Here is a 20,465-nt window from a genome sequence, read left to right as displayed (position 1 = left end):
GCACTTACCGAGCAAGACTGCCCCCAACGGACAAGCCATGTATTGCAAAATAAAATGCCGAAAAGCTTATTTCCAAATGATAAGTAAAATAGAAAAAAATCAAGCTTTGATTTTTAAGTAAGTTTTTAAACCCTAACTTACATATTTAAATGGACTTACTGACATAATTCAGCTGGTTCCTTTGTACTTGAGGCATAAGTTTCCTGCGATTTGTATTAACAAAATAAAGAACTGAATTAATCCTTATGCTTTCCTTTTAATTGTGTTTGTTTGCTTTGTGTTCGGCTGCATCCTATGTACACAATAGAATAGAGCATTATGGCCGAAGCTTCAGCAGTCATAAGACTTAATAGCCAAACAAACAAACAAACAAACGCAGTAAGCATTTAAATTTCTACTCGTATGTTTTATTTCATTTCTAATTACATGCAGTTTTCACAGCCTTGATTTTATTTACACAATTTTATTTGTACGTTTTGCAATGACCACTCTGAGATTCATATCTTTATATCTCGCTATTTTATTTTTACAGACATGTCTGTTTAATAACAGACATGCGGCAAGAGGACGCGACTTAAGTTCAGGATGGCCGCGTCGAGGTCTGACCTTTGTTTGCTCTCATCTATATGTGCCTCGCGACGTCCAGTAGTATATTATTTCCAGTAATTAAACAGTGTTATCTGCCCTGTGTTAAATGCTCTTAATGTCCAGGGTCTTATTCTATATACATTAATCCCAGATAGCACAGAATGATTGAAACAACATTGAATCAATGTCAGCCAGAAACATTGAATCAACGTTGAACGCTGACATTGAAACAACATTGAAAGTGGTCGGTGACTTGTATGTTGAATCAACGTTAGGGTTTCAACCATAACTGACATTATATCAATGTTGATTCAACCATCATCTGTATGTCAACTTGTATGCATATTTGTGTTGATAGTACATTGAATCAGTTATGAATCAATGTTGATTCTACATTATATCAATGTTGAGTCAACCATCATCTGAACGTGGATCTGCATGCATATTTGTGTTGATTCTACATTGAATCAATGTTGATTCAACACTCATTTGACTGTGGATCTGCATGCATATTTGTGTTGATTCTACATTGAATCAGTTAGGCATCAACGTTCATTCAACCATCAGCTGAACGTGGATCTGCATGCAGATTTGTGTTAATTCTACATTGAATCAATGTTGATTCAACACTCATTTGACTGTGGATGTACATGCAGATTTGGGTTGTTTTTATATTGAATGAAAGCTAAGGATTTATGTACATTTTACGTCTGATAGGTCTACATCATAACATGCCACTAAAAGTTTCTTCACTGGTGTTAAACACTGTATTATTGGCAGATGATGCGTAAACTGTGTACAAAAGTTTAAAAATGACAACATGGGTTTGATTTAACATTTTATTTAAGAAAAGAGGGACAGATCTTTAAACATATTTGATTCCTTTTTGACTGTCAAAACAACAGTATGTTGTCCACAGAAGAACAGAGTCCATGAGGTTAAGCTTTGTACTGTATGAAGTAGGGAAACAGTACAAGTTGTGGTAACCCCAGTTTGACTCTGGTTGGCGTCACTTTGATTCCTTGTGATGTTTTCCTCTCGTTCTGGTGCGTAATGAAGCCACTTCTTGACAATTTTGCTGCAGTCCTCAAGAGTCAGCTTTCGGTCAAACTGCAGAGCAACAGCTGAAAAAAATAAAAGTGAGGAAGGTGCCAGTTAGAAATATGATAAACATTTGAAAAGTTCTGAAACACAATGAAAGATTAAACACTGTACTGGTTACAGGTCTGAGAACAAATACAAACCATATAGTTCCCCATGTGCACTCACTGTTAAATTAATATCTTAATCTTTCATTAATATTTATCTTAATGTTTACATGTACAACTGCATTTACCCATCAAGCTGCAGTATAGTGTAGGATTTATGATATTGATATTAAATCAATATTTAAAATAAAGGGCTGTTTATCAGAAAACCTAACAATAAAACTCAGGGAGGATCAGGTTTATTTAACACACCAGAGACAAATAAATCGAACAAAAGGTGATTTATAGTGTAGTTGGAAAAATTATAATTTATACAGAATAAACTTCCATCAAATAGCTGGTTCAATCTTCCATCAACTACAAATATTTCCAAATAAGTTGATTAAATTCCTTAAAAAGTGTCTATATGCTAATAAAGATCCCACACAAGTAACAATAGTCCAGTTCAATTTAACCAGTTACCAATCCAAGGATCAACAGACTGAATCAGTCATTAGCAGGTTTAGTTCAGTGTTTCACCTGCCTTACATGTTAAGTGTTTCCCTTCTGCCTCACCTGGATTGAATCTGTGGATGATTAACAACCTTCTGCACTTCTTGATGGCTGTCATGTAAAATCATCCAACTCAGCTGTTCTGGTACAGAGGCTCATTTAAGCACGTCCCTAAGCACATCATAATAAAAAGTTAAAAACAAGAGATTACTATCACAACAATTTAAAGCCCACCTGGAGCAGCCAGCCTTACACTTCCTTGTCCACCACATGTTCTCCCAGACCAAACAATAGGCCCCGCCCTATTTTAAAAACTCAAATCCCACAAAATCTCGCAGGATTTCATACTTAGGCCTGGAGTGGTGGGTAGGATGAAAATAATACAAAAGGAGACATGACCTCAATTATTAAAAATATCCGTTTTGCCCCAAAATAACCAGGATTACTATGGGCACAAAACAATGCCCTTATTTTTCAATAAACACATTTAAGATCAAAGTAATATTGAAAAACTTACCATAAAAGTGCTCAGCGGAGAATTCAATTCAGAAGCCGGTAGCAAACAAGCCAGCAGCAAAGTGGCTTTTTGGTTGGGACAAACCACAAGTGTAAAATTGGGGAGGTGGACTGTACAACTCCTAGTACAGACTTGTAGATGTTTTTGTGTCAACACATTATGCACAGTCAGTAATAATATTTACAGACAAGTAAGAAAATGTACAGAAAGGAATCACAACCCACTGTTCTCAACATGTAGTGCTTAATTTGAAACATGATTAACCCCCACCTAGTAATAAAATGTTCTGACCCAGAGCTCAAGGAGGGGGAGGGAAGAAGGGATGAGAGGGGGTAAAGAGGAGAAGGTTGGGAGGAGCAGCTGGGTGGGGGAGGTTTGGGAGGGAGTAGGGGGAGATGAGGAGGTGATGAGGGCTGCAACAAACTGCCCAGATTGCACACAACGGTAAATAAACGTTGAATTATAGTTAGAATGGTTGATTTTTGGTTGAGGTCAACAACTGACGGTTGATCAACCATCAAACAATCATCCACCTCCAGCCAAGTAACCAATGTTGAAACTGTGTCATTGAATCAATGTTGTTTTGTGGTTGAAATCTAATGAATGAAATGCTAATGTCTGATCAACGACTGATCAATGTTGAATCAATGTCAGCTGTTTTGCCACACCTCTTCCCCTCCTCTCCTCCTCACCAGAGCTCTGGGTCAGAGCATTTTCTTAGTGAGTGGGGGGTATTACATTCTAAATTAACCTCTGTAAAGGATAGTGGGTGAAGATTCATTTCTGTACATTTTCTTTCTTTTTCATAAAAAAGTCCTACTGACCATTTGTGTGTGATATATTGACACAAAAACATCTACAACTTACTACAAGGAGTAAGGAGTGGAGCAGTCCACCCCCACCATTTACATGAGTGGGATGTCCCAAACACACAGCCACTTCACTGTTGGCTTGTTGGCAAAAGATGTTGATTCAATGTTGAATTGCCATCATGTGCAATCTGGGCAGGCGCAGAGCTATGGGGGGTGGGGCTGGGGGTGTGGTTTCAAGTCGCTTAAATGTCTAATTATAGACTGAGAAAGTCTACTGCCTGTTGAGAAAGGTCTATTTAATGTTAAAGTTACTTTCCCTCAATGGAATATATACTAGTCAGTCCCAGTGACCGTTTCACTCATGGTTTAGCCGATGTGTTTCCTGGGTAAAGATCAACCAAAAAACGCAGACCAACCTCCCCGCCCCTCGCTCAACAGTTTCTGGTAGCGCAGGCGATAAACGTCAGGGGCCTGGTGATTCGTTAGGGGTCCGGTAATTAGCCCCGCCCCCCGGCCCAACGCTGACTTGTTCCGCTAGTGACTCTGGGTACAGAACGGAATCACAACTGTGTTGTCAACACATAGTGCTTAAGTTAAAACGTGATTAACCCTCACCTAAAAGGGGTTGTGCTGTGGTGGCGCAGGGGTTAAGCACAAACCACAATCAAGGACTCAGTCTTCAACACAGCTGTCACAGGTTCAATTCCTGACCTTGGCAACCTTTGCTGCATTACCCCCCTTCTCTCATTACCCACTTTCCTGTCAATTAACTATCAAATAAAGGCCACTAGCCAAAACAATCTTTTAAAAAATAAAATGTGAAAAATGAAAAACCCTCACTTAAAATTAAAGGTGGAGGGAAGGGGGTTGGGCGTTTGAATGGCAGGCGGTGGTGAGGGGTGCAAAAAACACCTGAACACTTTGATTACTAGTTTTTCCCCAAACCTTATCCTCAAGGCAAACTGACCTGCATGCTTTCAGTTCAGCAAAACCTTGTTAATCAGATGTTAATTAAAATCATGTGTGCTGAATTAGGGAAATGGCTAAAACTTGCAGGGCAGTGTGCCTGGTGGACCGGTGCTGAAAAACACTGGATTCGATGTGGCATTTCAATCAATGAATGTTAATTGGCTAGAATTGAATGGTTGTTTGATGGTTGATCCAGCTTCTGTCATTGACCTGAACCATACATGCAACCTTTATGATCATAATTCAACATTGAATTAACATTGTGTGCTATCTGGGTAGTTCTTCCCCAAACCTTGACGTCAATCAAACTGACCTGCGTTTTTTCAGTTCAGCAAAACCCCGTTAATCAGACATCAATTAATATCATGTGTGTTGAATTAGGGAAATGCCTAAAACTTGTAGGGCCTGGAGGACCAGTGGTGAAACACACTGGATTCGACGTTGGCATTTCATTTATTTGATGTCAACCACAAAACAACATTGATTCAATGACACAGTTTCAACATTAGTTAATTGGCTAGAATTGAATGGTTGTTTTATAGTTGATCCACCATCAGTTGTCGACCTCAACCAAACATGCAACCTTTGTGATGATAATTCAACATTGAATTAACATATTTTCCAACAAGCCAACAGCGAAGCAGCTGTGTGTTTGGGACATCCCACTCATGTAAACGGTGGGGGTATACTCCTCCACTCCTTGTAGTAAGTTGTAGATGTTTTTGTGTCAATATATCACACACACACAGTCAGTGAGAATTGTTATGAACAAGTAAGAAAATGTACAGAAAGGAATCACCACCGACTATCCTCTGCAGTGGTTAATTTAAATGTGATAACCCCCGCTCAGTAATAAAATACTCTGACCCAGAGCGCTGATGAGGAGGAGAGGAGGGGAAGGGGTGCGGCAATACATCTGACATTGATTCAACATTGATCAGTCGTTGATCAGACATTAGCATTTCAGTCATTAGATTTCAACCACAAAACAACATTGATTCAATGACACAGTTTCAACATTGGTTACTTGGCTAGAGGTGGATGGTTGTTTGATGGTTGATCCACCGTCATTTGTCGTCTTCAACCAAAAATCAACCATTAATCAGACTTCGGCATTTCAGTGATCAGATTTCAACCACAAAACAACGTTGATTCAATGTCACAGTTTCAACGGTTTGATTGGATGGTTGTTTGATGGTTGATCCACCGTCCTTTGTCGACTTCAACCAAAAATCAACGATTCTAACTATTTTTCAACGTTGATTTAACATCATGTGCTATCTGGGATATGTTTTAATTCCACTTAGAAACAAGATAAATCTTACTTATAATGTTAGACATGTTGTTTATGACCAATACCACATATCTCCTGCAGATATCAAAAGTGAACATCGTTTTCAAATTAAAACCAAATATACAAAAGTATGACAATCTAAAAATATTTGTTTAATGGTTTAAATAATTTTTATTCTAAAATGTCATTGCCTTGTTTTAGTGCGGAGGCCTATTGTAGTTTTACAATTAATAAGTTGGACCAAAGTGCTGTACAATAAGGTGAAACAAGTGAAGAACAAAAACATATAACAAAAACATCAATGCAAAGAGGGAAGTAGTAAAAGTAGTAAAAGTACATTTAAATCAAAATATACTGTGAATGGTCAGTTCTTATAAAGGAATATTTATGTATCAGAAGATTTTGTAGATTTAAATTGTTATTATTATTATTATTATTATTATTATTATTATTATTATTATCATCCATTTCTCCATCCATTTTCTGTACACCCTTGTCCCTGGTGGTGCCTATCTCCAGCTAACGTTCCAGGCGAGAGGCAGGGTTCACCGTGGACAGGTCGCCAGTCTGTTGCAGGGCAATACACACAGGGCAGGACAGGGCAGGGCAACACACACAGAGACAGACAGGACTGTCTCTGAGACAGCCCTGTCTATCTCAGGACTGACAGTCCTGAGATAGACTCCAAACCGGACTGTTTGGAGACAATTTGGAGAGGCCAATTAACCTAAAAATCATGATTTTGGACTGTGGGAGGAAGCCGGAGCATGCAAACTCCATGCAGAAAGACCCCAGGCCAGGAATCAAACCCAGAACCTTCTTGCTGCAAAGCAAAGGCTCTATCAACTGCACCATTGTGCAGCCCTATTATTATTATTATTATTATTATTATTATTATTATTATTATTATTATTTCAGCATTTCATACTTAATTGCTGTTTCGTTCACCAAGTGCCAACCAGGTCTCTCAGGTTTAATCTCAGACATGTGTTCAGCTGAGTACTAGTCGAATTGTGCAAGTGCCCCCCAGCACCACAGTCTTTTGCGTTTCTTTGGCACTGATTCTTCTTATTATTATTGTAGCATTATTATTACTATAACAACAATACTCCTTATAATGAGTCAAATCCAACGAAACAAGGATTTAACTCCTGGCCTTGAAACATTTCATGTTTTCCTCTTTGTCAGTTTTCTATCTGATTAATAAAGGCTAAGAGCGGCACAAAATCCTAAAAGAAAATCTCACAATATTTTGAAAAGTATCCTGTATATTAAGAATTACTCTAATAATAAGGACCTAATATGTAATACAGCCACAAAATGATATTGCCACAAATATCATTTGTGGCAATACAATGACCTTGCAAACAGATTCTTTAGAGCAAAAACGTGACGAGCAAAAGCATTTTTTTTAAAGTGATGTGTTTTGTTCTAAGGAAACATAAAAAAAGCCACACCATGTAATTACGATTGTCCAAAAGAAATGAAAGAAGCTATTCGTCCTACTGCAGTTGCTGAGGTTTCTCTGAATAGCTCAGCCAAAGCCCAACAATGACGAATGTAGACAGTCCAGTTTAACTGGCCTGAACATGTATTTTCATTTGCTAAAAAAAGTTTTTGATTTTATATGCATGTGCCAGTACATTTGACTTCAGGCTTGTATTTGCCTGAACTCACTGCCTCAGCCAAGATTATGGAAACTTAGTTCAGAAAATACATTAACCATCTTAATTTGCTGAGTGAGAGATATTTTGTTAAAGACTGAGAACCTCTCTCCCTATCTCATAAAATTAAGAGTGTGTGAACTAATTGTTAATTTAAAAAAAGCACCTTAATTACTAACCTCCTGTTACTCTAAGTAAGCTGCAATAATTTGTAAAACTGTTCAAACTTCATGTGTGAGTTTAATTTTGTCTGTTCTTATTTCCTCTTTGTAATACCAAAATCCTTTGTTTCCTTGTGTCTTTAATGTGTCATAGGAAGCTTAAAACTCCTCAACTCAACTGTAAATATACAAAATCCACAGGTTTCCTTACTAATGAGGTGTGGCAATGATTTGTTGTGTTAATGACTGGCAGTTTCCTTGGTACCAATACACTGCAGTCTTCGAAGTTCTTAACTTCAAACATAAGTCAGGTCATTGACACAACATGCTGAAATTTTTGATTTTGATCACAATATGCAGGAACACAATCAAACCGGTAACTAGATTTATAATGATCTACATCTTGATAGGCCACATTTAGAATACCTAAAGTTGTTTTATTTATCTAAACATTCCAGATTTATCAATATTTGTTGATTTTTCTTTAGTGATATTTGTAGTAGAATGTCAAGGCAAAGCAAGCTAAAAGGGTGATTTTTGCATGGTTCTAATGTAGTGTGGTGGGAGGCTGAGAAGGTGTTATGTTAGTCTGATAGTCTATGACTGGTACAGGAGATTCACACCTACTGTGACAAAAAGGCACCGACATTCTTCTAATGAGTAATGTGGGTGGAAGACTGACTGAACAATACGCCTTTGTTGGGTTAATTGTAAGATGGCCTGTGCAACCTTATGACCGTAAAATTATTTTCAGAATATCTTTTATGAATATATTTGTACTCCTGAAGGTCAGTCTCTTCTCACAATGTAACCTCGCATCCACCAAAGCTAACCATTAAAGCTAACCATTCCACAACTGAAAGACACATCCTGAGAAAAAGGATAATACACCCTGATTTTGGGGGGTCTAGTTTAAGCTTACCCTGAGCCTACAAAATGATACACAACATCAGGTTCAGGAGAAAGAGACAAGGTGAAATTTTAGAAATATTTTGGAGAAACTTAATCAAATATTTTTTGATCAAATACAGCCCAGAATTATAAAAAAGGTGAAACAGGCCCTATAGTTCAGCTTGTGTCCTATTACTGCTGTTAACAGCCAATGGTTAGTATTCCCTCAGTTCTTACAAAATGTTGGCATCTTTGTTGCGAAGAAGGCTTTTGATTTTATATACATCTGATGACAGCCTTGCTTCTTTTGTTATTGTTTATTTTACTTTTATTTTTCAGGAAAGAAATCCACTGAAATTATTAGTCTATTTTACAAGGATGTGCTAACCAACAAAAGCAGAATAAGGCAGTTCAAAGTCCCTTACTTCATAAAAACACAAAAATAACAATGTTTGTATGAAAAAAAATCATACAAGCAACATACATTGTAATAAAAACAAGGTATCAACCAAAAAAATGCAGGTGCAGGTACAATTTGTGACTAAAACCTGTAGCAGTTTTTGTTTACAACTACATAAAGAAGTAGGAAAGTCCAACCTCAACCTTAGATGCAAATCATTCCAACACCATGCACCAAAATAGGACAGACTGATCTCTCCTGACAATGGGCACCATTAACCACAGCCAGCTAGTAGCTTTCAGGATGTGTGCAGTACAGTGAACTTGGAATTAATATTTGTTGGCAATTTTCCTAAAACTGCTTTGCATATGAAAATATACCAACGCTTCATCCTGCAAATATGAAGTGAGGTAAATTCAGCAAAATAGAGTGCAGTGTTGAGCCTTAAACTGTGAGCCTGTATTTTAGAGCTGAGTGATAAATACTTTCCCTTAGGCTTATTCACTTGAACTGGCTGTCTGTTTTAATCAAAAATGTTAAACTTTAGGTAAGGAAATACACTAATAGCTACTTCAGATATGCTTTAATTAACATCTTTTAACTTTACAGCTTCTAAGGGCATGTCCTAAACAATTTAATCTCTAAAATGAATCATCTGTTTAGGAGCTTCAATTATGGGACGTAAACAGCAAAATAATTGTTGTTAACATCAGACCAACTAGTCTGATTCAGATCTGATTCTTGCCCAACTGGATATCAGTTCTGTAAACAAAAAAAAAACTTTTCCCAGGCCAGGTAAAGAGTGCAGCAGTCTTTTCTACCAGTGGTCCAAATTAGTTGGCGAAGCATAAAACTATTAATAACTGTATCTGGTACATGTTTGGTTTAAAAAAGTTTATTCATTCAGTGAAATTACTCACGATGTGTAAAGTAGCCATACATTTTACTAAAGTAAAAAGTACAGTGCAGTGAAACTACTCCTAAGGGTATGTATTTATAATGAAGCAAATATAATTAAGTAAATGTCATATTACCCACCTTAATTAACATTTTCCTTTGTGACAAATTCTTTATTATCTGCATGGATTAGATTTAGAGATTTAAAAGGGAAGCAAAAGTTGAATTGAGTAAAATACAAAGTAACAGAGTAAAGTAAAGAAATTACCCTGCATGGAGTTGGAAAAGAGCCAAGCCGAAAATAACGCAGGTTGTTAGTTACATAAGTGGATTTGAAGATGGAATGGAATCCATTGTTGGCAGAAATGTTCATGCTGAATTAGAAAGAGATTACCAGGTGTTAATTCTGTGCATGTGAGATGTCCCATAGTAATTACTACTGTCACTTAAAAAAAACAAAAAACAAACAAACTACCATCTCAATGTGTGAAAATAGCCATTTATTTGGTTGTAGTGGTATTTTTCTTGTAAGTGATATAACTTTATAAATCTTTTACAATTTCATTCATTTGTTTAGTCTGCTGCATAAGAAGAAAATAGTCCTGTCTCTTGGACATGATTTTTTTTATTTTGTTTGTTGCAGTTCAATACACAGTTGTCTTGAAGCAAGAAGCTCCTCCAGCTACTTGTTCTTTCTGCATGTCAAAGTAATGTTTCTTTAGCGTGAAAATCTTCAGGGACATTAAAAATCCTTGAGATATCAATTTATTATCATGAAATATTCCTCACCAGTCTTAAATCCCCAGGAAATATTTCCCTCAGTTTAAAAGGGAAATGTTATCAGTCTGTACAGTACAATCTATGAACATAATCAAAACGAAAGTCTAGAAGATGTCTGCCACTTTTAATCAGTGGTTGTCAAAATATGATCCTTGAATTAAAAAAAAAAAAAGAAAAAAGGCTGACAATTTTGTTTCAGTTTTTTTATTTTCTTTTACCTTCTGTACAAAATAAGTTTTGTGTTCACAAAACAAGAGCACATTTTTGAAACCTGGATACTTTTTTGTTGGGCACAGTGACACAGTTGGTAGCAAATTTGAGTTGCAGTAAGAACGTCTTGAGTTTGAGTCACAGCCTGGGGTCTTTCTGCAGAATTTGAGTTCTTCCAGTGTATGTGTTTTCTCCAGGTACAGTGACTTCATCCCACTGTCCAAAAGTATGACTGGTAGGTTAATGGGTCTCTCTAAATTGCCCCTGGATGAGTGTGTGTGCGTGCGTGAGTGAGTGTGTGTGTGGATAGGGTTAGGGTTTTTCCTGTGTTGCTTTGTGACATCCTCTCTTCCATCTGTTCTAACCTTTGTTTTGTTGTCTAGGTAAAAAAAGAGAAGAAAGAAAACACCCACAATTATTCTATTCACGCAAACATTGATTGACAAATGTCCATAAGTTCACCTTAGTTCAACAATGAAGACAACCAGTTTCACATCAGGAGAATAGTACTTACTCATTAAGCTTCCATGGTGATTAGTAATCAGGTGTGTCACTTCTCCTTTAGATGCTGTTTGTGTCCTGACTTTCCAAAAATGTCCTTAGGAATGTGGGTGGAAAACTAAGCTTTGATTGATTAATTCAGAGGTTCTTTTGCCCACTAATGGCTGTATTTATTTATTTATTTATTTATTTTTTACATATGTAGTCCCTAAAAGTCAAAGCCATCTTGTCCTGTGAGAGACTGATGAACAACTGATAAGTCACCCATTCTACAACTCCCTGTCATGGTCACAAATGAAGGATTTATGTTGAGAAAACAAATTTAAATACAAAAATTAACTGTCATTAAATTTGTCTAACTTTACAGCTGCACTTATGCACCAGTTTATGAAATTACTCCAGAAGATTACAATTAGTAATTAGTTAGAAATAAGTAATTAGTTGAAGTGCTTAATTTAGGGGTCACAAACAACTACATAATTGTAAACGTAGGGCATTTATTTTCCTAAACTGTTCGATAGATTGAAACATTTGTTGATGTAAATTGTCAGGGTGATGTAACTGACTAAAGTACTAAATAAAATTGGCTTTCCACCCTTTTAAGTAAGATTGATGTAAAAGGCAAAGGTTGAAAATATATGACAGGAGTCAAAATCAAGAAAATATTTCATTTTTGACGTTTCAGTGCTGCTGTAAATTTGTGTTCTTCAAAACTAGACACATGAAGCATGAAAATGTTCTGACGAATCTTTGAGCAGTCAACAGTCAGCTGCAAGAGCCACCATGTCATAAGTCAACAGTCCGGATCTGAATGAATAGATTTCATATCCCTCACTTAAGTTTTAGGTCAAATTGCTGAAAAGATTTTTTTTTTCTTTGCTTAGTCACTGTACAGTAAAGGCACATCTGAAACCCAAAGCAACGTTAAAACAGCAATCTGAGAGAAAGTTCAAACGGAAATTAATCATCGTAGTTTCTATTCTTATAAGACATATTCATCATAATGACATATAACAGACATAGCAAAAAAATGTGTCAATGTAATAATAGGAAATCTGCTTGAATCACAAGTAAATCACACCTGTAAATCCTGTTAATCACATGTATTCCTAGGAATGCTTGGACGCATGAGTAACAGGAACCTACATTTCTCTAAAAGTGGGTTAAAAAGGATCAACGTTAGAATCTTGTTTAGTACTGTTTGCACAAAACGTGTAGCCCATTTCTACTGTGCACAGGCACGTAGCACTTTCCACACCAACATTCAACTTTGCGGTCTTTTATTATTTTAGTAGATTTGGCACATCTTCCCCTTTGGTTGACCCTGTTTGTGTCTTTCATGAGGATGAGTTGTGGCTCTTGTTACTCCATATTCTCCCTTTGGTTTAATAATATGGGTTTGCACATCCTGTTCAGTCTTCAAGCTAAAACAATTGTTACAATTATAAATATTATTCTTATTTCTTAAGACTAGTGAAAATAAGTTACCTGACAAGCTAGATTGAGACTGTACAATAAAAAAACAACTTAATGACTTGTTGAAACTTGTCTTCATCAAAACTCATTTGCTATTTCTTGTTCTACTGGCATTTTTTTTATTACTGTACAGGGTCATTTTGTCCTTGAAAGACTTTTCAGGCAAAGAAAAACAACAACACTTTCCATTTAGCATTATGATTATCTTGGAAATTCAATAACACTCCAGTAAAAATAAGAAAATGTGTGTGTGTGTGAATGGACCTTAAACATTTTTATATTCATCCATTTATAAAAGTAATACATCAATATTAATTATATTATATTATATTAACACTATAATAGATTCCAATATAATACCTTTAACATTTAACTGTTCGCTATGGGTGATTTAGTTGCAACATTTAAAACCATCATCCTACACTAGAACACACTTGAGTGACCTAGTTTTTATTTAATTCTTTTTATTTACACATATCCTGTCTTGGCAGTTGGAGAATATCATAAAATAGCCAGTTTCCCGTCTTTGTCAGGTGTGGTGTCCTAGTTTAGCTGCATAATTGACTTTGTGAAATCAGGGTTGTATCTGATATCGAACAAGACAAGACACATTAATGAAATAGGAACCTGTTTTGTACAACCCTTCAACATATTTGATTACCTTTGTGTCTGTGTGTGCGGAGGTTTTAATGGAGAGATAGGCAGCCTCAGGCTGACAGATAACAGGAAGTCCACAAAGTACACCCGAGACGGGTTTGTAATTTTGACTGTGAACACCCTTTTCCTCATGACTACAAACAGAAGTCACAACAAATATGACCAACAATCGTCAAAGGTTGAAGACAATGGTCACCAACAAGAAAGGGAAGGACAGTACATTGGGTGTGTATAGGTGTGTTACCGCAGAGCGTGCATCATGGAACCTCATAAAAAACAGAAAGTTATGCAAGATACCATGTTGCTTTCAAGCGCAGAAGATTTTCTTCACGTCAGCAGCTTCTGAACACAAAGATCAGAATTTGTCTGGGAAGCAGGTGCAGCATCAATTATCACTTTTCATGGCTACATGGTCAAAAAAGGAGTTTTGTGATTTGAATAAATTAAGTTAAAAAAAAGGAACAATGTCATGAATTTTGCTCAGTTTCTGAGTATAAATTATCATGTGAGCTGTAATGGTCAAATATATTTTTTGCATTTTATAGCATGGCATTATTTCAGGCCTTACATGGTAGATTGAATTATTCTATTTACAAGGGTTTGCTCAATAATGACAAATGACTAGGCATTTGGAGGGACAGTCTGCAGCATTCTATGGCAAAAAAGCGACTGAATTATCAGATGATTAATACATCTCAATTAGGGGGTGCACATCAGGGTAAACACAGCCTCATTAAAATAAATTAAACTCACCTTCGTTCTCATCACTAGATGGTGGAAGCTAAAAATCACAGATGAAGCAATGAGTGCTTGCAGAAAGAATTGGCATATGTTGACACAATCACAAAAAAAGAGGATTTTTCTCTGTGCAGGCCTCTTTTTTTCAGATGCAGCATACTGACATATTCTTGGATGTCCTTGTCTCTGGACACATGCTTTTTAGACGTAATGTAACCTCAAAATTGAAAAGCAAAGTTTTTGTTGATTTTTTTTTTTTTGCCAATGAGCTGCATGGGATGGCAATAAAAAAGAAAAATTTTTGTGCTGCTGACATGTTTACTATACCATTAAAATTCAACAAATGCACCTGATATATTTGAGAATCATTGTCATGATGCTGCAAGGTGCTTTTGTTCATTCAAGCAAAACCATTGAGTCCGCATCCACTCAGTTTCTGTTGCAAAGCTGCCAAACCTGTTTGCAGTAGGAAAACAAAAAGTATACCACACCCTTTGTATTTCAGTAGCCTCTCAGAATACTGATATTAACAGAAATATTCCTGTTAGAAAGTCTAACTAATATCAAATCAAGTAATCTGAAATCTTTAATTTTGTTGAATAAAGAGAAATTATTATTTTGTTTCTCCTTTCTTATTGTAAAGTTTCCAAAAAAAGCTCCTGATGAGCACAACAAAAGGAGATACACACACAAAGGCTTAGAAGGCTCCTGTTAACAATTATTTGACTTATACATTATGTGCAGACACAAAAGGAAGACTAGATGAATATAAAAGAGATGTTAGGCATATTCAGTGCCTTAGTTTTGCACGAAACAAGCTAATAAATAAACTCGTAGTCAATACATTTAGAGTGTATTTACATAGATTAAAGAAAACCCACAAATTTCAGTGAAAAAATATTCAATCAAAGCAAAAACAATTTTGACCAAAAAGTCATGATTCAAAATTTAATTGGTTCTCTTCAGTTAATCCCAAAGGGAAACTGGCTTGCAGTTTTTCTCAATCGTTTGGTGCATTTCTCAGAGCATAACTGAAATTGTCCACACTACTTGTTTAATCGTCAAATCAATATATTACTAGTGCACATAAAAATCAGTTTCCTTTTCCTTTGAACAGGTTGGAAGTGCTTTTCTACATCATGCAAAAGATTATCCACAATTCTTATTTGGTGCAAAATGTATCTTATGGATCTCTGTTGAATAGTCTTGACCTCCACAATATTTAAGCATAAGTTCATTTTACAAGTCTTAACATGCAAAATGATTGAACAGGTTTTCATAATATGTCAAACATATTTCCATTAGACGTTTTACTAAATCTGTCCTGAACTGGTAAATTGCTCCCAGGTGAGTCTTGAGTTCCTCCAATGTAGGTAAATGTGTGAACCACTAAATGCACTGAAGGTGCATCTGAGGAACCACTGGCAAGAATATAGTGCGTAAAGTCGGAGAACAATGTTACACTTCTGACAATGGAAGGACAAGGATTTAGACGGAGTCCACAGCCAGAGAGAAGAAAAGGAGGAAGAGGAGTGAGGCTGTGGCAGAAGAGTTAGGAGGCAAAACAGAGGAGGAGGCAGAAGACTGAGAACATAATGCCAGTTTCCATCGCTCCAACATCATCAGGCAATGGTTTGTGACCCACCACAGGACGGTGATAGAGTTCCTCTCATTCCTTAACCCCACTGATAATTTATCAGTGGGGCGAATGGGAGGGGGGTTACAATTTCACTAGGGGAAATGGAACATTTAGCTTCTTCATAAAGAGACCAATTTGGGAATGCCTTTTCAGTCATTTGGGTGATTTTGGTACCACCAGTTAAGGGATTAACTGTCTTATCCAAACTCAGTGAAACAAGTACTTAGCATTCTGAGGCACTGATGTGTTTATTAATATTACATTTTGAGAGATTAACTAAGAATTTTGAATAAGAAGCTTGATTTTACAGGTAATCCATGCTGTTTTATTGTTTGTACATTTTTTTGGGGGGGAAATACCCTGCCTGTTTTGGAAATTTCAAAAATGACTCAAGAAAGAGGAGGAAGAGGGTGGTGTGATGGCGCTCACCTCTCCAGCCCCCATCACAATGCCGCCCTGGGTGGTTGCCCATGTCGCCCATATCTGAACCCACCCCTGACTGTAGTGAAGATAACTCAAACAAAAAGTGACTGGTTGTTCTGCAGCATACTGTCATTCCTGGGTTGTGACCTTGAAGAGCATTTCTTTTTGTGCTGAGTCATAGTTATACTTTTATTTTTGTCTTTTGGCTTAATTTAGACACGTTCTACTCATAATACTTGTTATGCTTTTTACCTTTGCCCTATTATTTCCTTAAAGATAATGAAATCTACAATTCCATTGCTGACATGCATAGCCCTTTTGATTACAGGATTATGTAAAAGTTAAAGTGGATTTCAATGGCAACAGTTAAGTTGCAAATACAACTTCTACAAATACAACAACAAATAATCTCTGAGAAAATACAGCAACACGGACAGAAATATGTTATTTCTCTATCTGATCATCTTAAAGGAAACACATTTTGCTTCTACACACAAACTCGTAGTGACAGAGATTAAAGTCTTAGAAACATAGCTCAACGCACCCTGTCGAAAGTCGTAGAAGCAAAAACAGGTTTCTAATTTTGTAAGTATCCGAGTAAATAATGGAACTAAACATGATGGAATGGAGTGATGTGTAATTTAAGCAAATGTTGTCTGTTATAAAGTGGATGTGTGTTGATGTCTCCTCATATTTCACAGCCTTACCAATAAGAGAGGAAGTTCTTAGACCATTCATTTTCACATAATCTCTCTAGATCCTCCAGAGTCTTGAGTCATCTCCTTAACATCCTGGTTCTCTTCAGTTAATCTCCCTGAAACCCGATGAGGTTTTTAGGTCTTGTATTTTGAACTGGGCTCCATGGAAAGAACGTTAACTTTGTGTCTGGCCAACCATTTCTTTTTGTTGTTGTTGGTTATTTTGTCATATGTTTTGGATCATCATGAAGACTGGGTGATCACATTCACCCGAGATGCCACCACATATAGAATGGGCTGTGTCTTTAAAGAGACCATATCCATGTACTCCAACCAGATTCCCAGAACCTTTGAAAGGAAATCAGAGCCGTAGAATCCCAGATGCTTTTTGGACATACTCGTAACAGTTTTTCTCAGTTTCTCAGAACAGAATGAAAAATAATTTTCTTATTTATTTCAACAAATTGCAAATGCTTTTGTGATCATGTGCAATTATCTAATTTTTCCTACATTTTCAACTGTTTTTGTCATGTTGATCAAAATATATTATATGGATCTCGATTGAATTGTTTCAACTGCTACAATATTTAAGCATAAATTTATGCTTATGATAATGTATGCAAATTGCATACATTTTATGCAATTTGCATATAATTGGTATGCAATCTGCATACCAACTACATGCACTAAATCTTAAATGTACAGTGACATATGAAAGAAAAACAGAGGGAAGGAGGTAAGTTATGACAACTTGACTTTGACAACTTCAACATGTTTAAATTTTAGAAAAAAAAGTTTGTCTAAACTTTAGAAAAGATTTTGACATTTTCTCTAAATATCTCCTTAACTGATAAATTGCTCCTAAGCAAATCTTGCGTTTCTCCATTAGATCATTCAATGATCATCCAGTTTTCTAAAATAGATTGAAGGTGGATCTCATGAGCCACCTGTTGTCAGATATATATTATCTGTAGCCAAACCACAACACAATGTTACATTTCTGACAATGGAAGAATAAGGATTTGGACAGGGTCAACAGCCAGAGAGAAGAAGAAAAAGAGTGATGCTATGTCACAGATGAGTTAGGGGGCAAAACAGAAGAAGAGACAGAAGAGGCTTAGGACATCTGCCAGTTTCGTCGCTCCAACATAACAAGGTAATGGTGTGTGACCCACAACATGATGCTAATGGAATACCTTAAACCTACAGAGGTATGTACACTTTTCCTAACAGAAATTTTCTTATGTTACCCACCCAAACTACTAAAACTATTCATAACAAACCCAGACTAACGCTCTGCACTACCCTCATGTGTTTCTCAGATTTTCTCTTCTTTGTGACTGTTTTAAAAATATAAATATTCACAAAAATGGTCCCACTTCCCAGGATAAGAATATCAAAATGTCAGATTCTCCTAGTACATATGTTGATTACAATTAAAAACCCCAGAATAAAAGTAAGTCTAAGCTAAAGCTTATGCAGAAAGCTCAATGTGAAAAAATTAAGCGGGCATTTCAAATATCGATCTACAATCAACAAATCAGAATTACATCTTTGACTGTGACAAAAAGCTTCACATAATACTGCAGCCATGCTATAAATTGACTTCCATGTTCTAAAAATTGCTTGCTGTATAGAATAACAAAATAAATTACAAACGAAACACATCCAACGTCATATCATAATACCCCATAGCAAAAGAAATGCTGCTCAACCAGTTGAGCTAATACAAATGATAAAAAAAAAAAAAAAAAAAAATCAAAGAAGAGGCCACACCTAAAATACTGTATTGTTCACATTATTACTCAGATATTTTACATCATTATTCAGTCCTGATGTCACAGTACCTGCTCTATACAGGTATAAAAGCTTTTATGTGAAACTTAAGAGCAGTCATAACACAGGCAGCAAGCAGAAATAATCGGAGAGAACAACATTTTCTGAACTGAATTTTATTTCAACAAGCGTAACGGTAAGTACTTCATATTTTTAGTCTCCATAAATCTTAAACTTTCTGTTTACCTCTAGTAATAAAATTAGAAAAATTGTGATTTGATTGTTATCACAGTGGTATAATGTTTACTATGTTGGGTCAGGTCTTTGTATGTTCTTACATTGTATGGATAAGCTGCTTCCATATACTCAATTTTTCTCCAAGCATTCAAATATAAGTCAAAGGTTAAATTTTTAAGTGGTCGTCGTTGAAAATTTGGGTTAGGATGATCTTTTTCTCTTTCCTTGTAATGGCACAGTGACCAAATCAGGTTGTAACCCGTCTCTTTCCAAATGACCAAAGCAGAAAAGGAAAAGCCACTAGAGAAACAGCACTGGGAAAAGTGATTACAGACAATAAGTGGATAATCCTTTTTTTCATGAATGCTCCTGCATGAGATATGTTTAAGATATTTACAAAGTATGTATTACTATGTATGTATTGATTTGTATTAGTACAAACATGAATGAATACTATGTATTATTTTTAATAATACATAAGTATTACGTATAATAATAATAATAACAATAATGATAATAATAATAATAAGAATAAGAATACATAATTAATGTGTATTCTTAATACGTAAACATTTTATAATTACATTTGCTGAATCGTATTCAGCAAAAAGTAAACAAATAATGAATGTGTCAGACTGATATCAGAAAGGACTTATGTCTAAAATGAAAGAATGAATGAATGAATAAATAAATAAATAAATAAATAAATAAATAAATAAATAAATAAATAAATAAATAAATAAATAAATAAATAAATAAAATAAAAGCTTCAGAAAAACTTAAATAAAGAGGGTAACACTGAAGGATATATACATAGGTAGATACAAAGAAAAAAGTACTGGACTAAAAACAATAGTGATGAAACAATACTTACCAGCAAAAGTCACAACAGTGACTATAACTTATTCATATTAATTAAAGCTATCCACATGCTGTACTGACACCTTTAAATAAGATGTTAAAGGAAACAAATATAATTTAACTTAAAAAAAGATTAAATTAAACACTACATTTCTATTCTTTAAACAGAGAGGAAAAATCCAACAAAGATGAAGAAGATTCGCATGATTTTGCTTGTGGTGATTGGTAAGTTTGCACATGGGAAAAAACATATGCTGGTCTAAAAAAAACCAAAAAAAAACCCCGAAAATGACTTAGAAACTTTCCTTTCAAAGCTTTAGGGATACAGACGAATGGACAATCATCAACAACCACAGCTCTTCCAACAACAACTACAGCTGCTCCAACAACAACCACAGCTGCTCCAACAACAACCACAGCTGCTCCAACAACAACCACAGCAGCTCCAACAACAACCACAGCTGATCCAACAACAACAACAGCTGCCCCGACAACAACCACAGTTGCCCCAACAACAACCACAGTTTCACAGACAACAACCACAGCTGCTGCTATAACAACAACCACAGTTGCTCC

General features: G+C 35.9%; 1 long non-coding RNA gene across 1 annotated transcript; it reads right to left on the bottom strand.

Moving 5' to 3' along the window:
* Nucleotides 1-1,413: 1,413 nt before the first annotated feature.
* LOC148156545 (uncharacterized) lies at nt 1,414-3,463 on the bottom strand. The gene is made up of 2 exons (XR_015764670.1): nt 2,352-3,463; nt 1,414-1,712 (listed from the first exon to the last, which is right to left on the bottom strand). It is a non-coding gene; the product is annotated as an uncharacterized LOC148156545 (long non-coding RNA).
* Between the last annotated feature and the right edge of the window lie 17,002 nt (nt 3,464-20,465).

The sequence above is a fragment of the Poecilia mexicana genome, unplaced genomic scaffold (assembly GCF_051168715.1).
Source record: "Poecilia mexicana isolate PSO_F unplaced genomic scaffold, ASM5116871v1 scaffold_11, whole genome shotgun sequence".
Taxonomy (NCBI): Eukaryota; Metazoa; Chordata; class Actinopteri; order Cyprinodontiformes; family Poeciliidae; genus Poecilia; species Poecilia mexicana.
Note: the sequence above shows the minus strand (reverse complement) of the source record. Positions and strands in the feature narration are given on the sequence as shown.